The sequence below is a fragment of the Sapajus apella genome, unplaced genomic scaffold (assembly GCF_009761245.1).
Source record: "Sapajus apella isolate SASKATOON/1434 unplaced genomic scaffold, GSC_monkey_1.0 scaffold88, whole genome shotgun sequence".
NCBI lineage: Eukaryota > Metazoa > Chordata > Mammalia > Primates > Cebidae > Sapajus > Sapajus apella.
The window spans coordinates 4,750,463-4,754,995 of NW_022437028.1; the positions used below are offsets into that span (position 1 = coordinate 4,750,463).

The 4,533-nt window shown below is 42.1% G+C and overlaps 1 protein-coding gene across 2 annotated transcripts in view; it reads left to right on the forward strand.

The window, feature by feature from the left end:
* RFC2 (replication factor C subunit 2) overlaps positions 1-4,533 on the forward strand; it is a 31,968-nt gene that overhangs the window by 9,934 nt on the left and 17,501 nt on the right. The gene's annotated exons all lie outside the window — the stretch shown is intronic.

Genomic DNA, 4,533 nt, shown 5'->3' on the forward strand with positions numbered 1-4,533 from the left:
ACTCAGGAGGCTGAGGCAGGAGAATTGCCTGAACCTCCTGAGTAGCTGGGATTACAGGCACGCACCACCATGCCCAGCTAATGTTTTTGTATTTTTAGTAGAGACGGGGTTTCACCATGTTGACCAGGATGGTCTCGATCTCTTGACCTCGTGATCCACCCGCCTCGGCCTCCCAAAGTGCTGGGATTACAGGCTTGAGCCACCGCGCCCGGCCCAGAATTTTTTTTTTTTTTTTTTATTACATTTTAGGTTTTGGGGTACATGTGAAGAACATGCAAGATTGTTGCATAGGTACACACATGGCAGTATGATTTGCTGCCTTCCTCCCCATCACCTGTGTCTGGCATTTCTCCCCATTCTATCACTGCCCAACTCCTCACCCCCCACTGTCCCTCCCTTATTTTACCCCGACAGACCCCAGTGTGTGATGCTTCCCTCCCTGTGTCCGTGTGTTCTCATTGTTCAGCACCCACCCATGAGTGAGAACATTCGGTGTTTGATTTTCTGTTCTTGTGTCAGTTTGCTGAGAATGATGGTTTCCAGGTTCATCCATGTCCTTACAAAGGACACAAACTCATCATTTTTTATGGCTGCATAGTATTCCATGGTGTACATGTGCCACAGTTTCCCTGTCCAGTCTATCATCGATGGGCATTTGGGTTGGTTCCAGGTCTTTGCTATTGTAAACAGTGCTGCAGTGAACATTTGTGTGCATGTGTCCTTATAGTAGAATGATTTATAATCCTTTGGGCATATACCCAGTAATGGGGTTGCTGGGTCAAATGGAATTTCTATTTCTAGGTCCTTGAGGAATCGCCACACTGTCTTCCACAACAGTTGAACTAATTTACACTCCCACCAGCCGTGCAAAAGTGTTCCTATTTCTCCACATCCTCTCCAGCATCTGTTGTCTCCAGATTTTTTAATGATCGCCATTCTAACTGGCGTAACATGGTATCTCAATGTAGTTTTGATTTGCGTTTCTCTAATGACCAGTGATGATGAGCATTTTTTCATATGTTTGTTGGCCTCATGTATGTCTTCTTTTGTAAAGCATCTCTTCATATCCTTTGCCCACTTTTGAATGGGCTTGTTTGTTTTTTTTTCTTGTAAATCTATTCAGTTCTTTGTGTATTCTGGATATCAGCCCTTTGTCAGATGGGTAGATTGCAAAAATTTTTCCCATTATGTTGGTTGCCGATTCACTCTAATGACTGTTTCTTTTGCCGTACAGAAGCTGTGGAGTTTGATTAGGTCCCATTTGTCTATTTTGGCTTTTGTTGCCAATGTTTTTGGTGTTTTGGTCATGAAGTCCTTGCCTACGCCTATGTCCTGAGTGGTTTTGCCTAGATTTTCTTCTAGGGTTTTTATGGTGTTAGGTCTTACGTTTAAGTCTTTAATCCATCTGGAGTTAATTTTAGTGTAAGGTGTCAGGAAGGGGTCCAGTTTCTGCTTTCTGCACATGGCTAGCCAATTTTCCCAACACCATTTATTAAACAGGGAATCCTTTCCCCGTTGCTTGTTTTTGTCAGATTTGTCAAAGATCAGATGGTTGTAGATGTGTGGTGTTGCCTCCAAGGCCTCTGTTCTGTTCCATTGGTCTATATCTCTGTTTTGGTACCAGCATCATGCCGTTTTTATTACTGTAGCCTTGTAGTATAGTTTGAAGTCCAGTAGTGTGATGCCTCCAGCTTTGTTCTTTTTGCTTAGAATTGACTTGGCTATGCGGGCTCTCTTTTGGTTCCATATGAAATTTTTTTTTTTTTTTGGAGACAGAGTTTCGCTCTTGTTACCCAGGCTGGAGTGCAATGGCGATCTCGGCTCACCGCAACCTCCGCCTCCTGGGTTCAGGCAATTCTCCTGCCTCAGCCTCCTGAGTAGCTGGGATTACAGGCATGCGCTACCATGCCCAGCTAATTTTTTGTATTTTTAGTAGAGACGGGGTTTCACCATGTTGACCAGGATGGTCTCGATCTCTTGACCTCGTGATCCACCCGCCTCGGCCTCCCAAAGTGCTGGGATTACAGGCGTGAGCCACCGCGCCGGCGATTTGGCTCTCTTTAAGTCTGTTATTGGTGTATAGGAATGCTTGTGATTTTTGCACATTGACTTTACACCCTGAGACTTTGCTGAAGTTGCTTATCAGTTTCAGGAGATTTTGGGCTGAGACAGTGGGGTCTTCTAAATATACAATCATGTCGTCTGCAAATAGAGACAATTTGACTTCCTCCTTTCCTAATTGAATACGCTTTATTTCTTTTTCTTGCCTGATTGCCCTAGCTAGAACTTCCAGTACTATATTGAATAGGTGTGGTGAGAGAGGGCATCCTTGTCTAGTGCCAGATTTCAAAGGGAATGCTTCCAGTTTTTGCCCATTCAGTGTAATATTGGCTGTGGGTTTGTCGTAAATAGCTTGTATTATTTTGAGATATGTTCCATCAATACCTAGTTTTTTGAGGGTTTTTAGCATAAAGGGCTGTTGAATTTTGTCAAAGGCCTTCTCTGCATCAATTGAGGTAATCATGTGGTTTTTGTCTTTGGTTCTGTTTTTGTGGTGAATTACGTTTATAGACTTGCATATGTTGAACCAGCCTTGCATCCTCGGGATAAAGCCTACTTGATCATGGTGGATAAGCTTTTCGACGTGCTGTTGCAATCAGTTTGCCAGTATTTTGTTGAAGATTTTTGCATCTATGTTCATCATGGATATTGGCCCGAAGTTTTCTTTTCTTGCTGAGTCTCTGCCGGGTTTTGGTATCAGGATGATGTTGGTCTCATAAAATGATGTGGGAAGGATTCCCTCTTTTTGGATTGTTTGGAGTAGTTTCAGAAGGAATGGTACCAGCTCCTCTCTGTATGTCTGGTAGAATTCGGCTGGGAACCCATCTGGACCTGGGCTTTTTTTGGTTGGTAGGCTCTTAATTGCTGCCTCAACTTCAGCCCTTGTTATTGGTGAATTCAGAGTTTTGACTTCTTTCTGGTTTAGGCTTGGGAGGGTATAGGTTTCCAGGAGTTTATCCATTTCTTCCAGGTTTACTAGTTTATGTGCATAGAGTTGTTTGAAATAATCTCTGATGATGGTTTGTATTTCTGTGGAATCTGTGGTGATATCCCTTTTATCGTTTTTTATTGCATCTATTTGATTATTCTCTTTTCTTTTTTATTAATCTGGCTAGTGCTCTATTTTGTTGATCTTTTCGAAAAACCAGCTCCTGGATTTATTGATTTTTTTTTTTTTTTTTTTTTTTTCTTTTTTTTTTTTTTTTTTGAGGGGGAGTTTTACTCTTTTTACCCAGGCTGGAGTGCAATTGCCCGATCTCGGCTCACCGCAACCTCCGCCTCCTGGGTTCAGGCAATTCTCCTGCCTCAGCCTCCTGAGTAGCTGGGATTACAAGCACGCGCCACCATGCCCAGCTAATTTTTGTTATTGTTTTAGTAGAGACGGGGTTTCACCGTGCTGACCAGGATGGTCTCGATCTCTTGACCTCATGATCCACCCGCCTCGGCCTCCCAAAGTGCTGGGATTACAGGCTTGAGCCACCGCGCCCGGCCTATTGATTTTTTTTGAAGGATTTTTTGTGTCTCTGTCTCCTTCAGTTCTGCTCTGATCTTAGTTATTTCTTGTCTTCTGCTAGGTTTTGAGTTTTTTTGGTCTTGCTCCTCTAGCTCTCAATTTTGACAATATGGTGTCGATTTTAGGTCTATCCTGTTCATGTGGGCATTTATTGTTATATATTTTCCTCTAGACACTGCTTTATATGTGTCCCAGAGATTCTGATATGTTGTATCTTCATTCTTGTTGGTTTCGAAGAACATCTTTATTTCTGCCTTCACTTCATTGTTTATCCAGTCAACATTCAAGAGCAAGTTGTTCAGTTTCCATGCAGCTGTGCAGTTCTGAGTTAGTTTCTGAATTCTGAGTTCTAACTTGATTGCACTGTGGTCTGAGAGACTGTTATGATTTCCATTCTTTTGCATTTGCTGAGGAGTGATTTACTTCCAATTATGTGGTCAATTTTAGAGTAGGTGTGATGTGGTGCTGAGAAGAATGTATATTCTGTGGATTTGGGGTGGAGAGTTCTGTAAATGTCTATTAGGTTTGCTTGGTCCAGATCTGAGTTCAAGTCCTGGATATCCTTGTTAATTTTCTGTCTCATTGATCTTTCTAATATTGACAATGGGGACAATGGGGTGTTAAAGTCTCCCACTATTATTGTATGGGAGTCTAAGTCTCTTTGTAAGTCGTTAAGAACTTGCCTTACGTATCTGGGTGCTCCTGTATTGGGTGCGTATATATTTAGGATCGTTAGCTCTTCTTGTTGTATTGATCCTTTTACCATTATGTAATGTCCTTCTTTGTCTCTTTTGATCTTTGTTGGTTTAAAGTCTATTTTATCAGAGACGAGAATTGCAACTCCTGCCATTTTTTTTGCTCTCCATTTGCTTGGTAAATCTTCCTCCATCCTTTATTTTGAACCTTTGTGTATCCTTGGATGTGAGATGGGTTTCCTGGATACAGCACACTGATGGGTT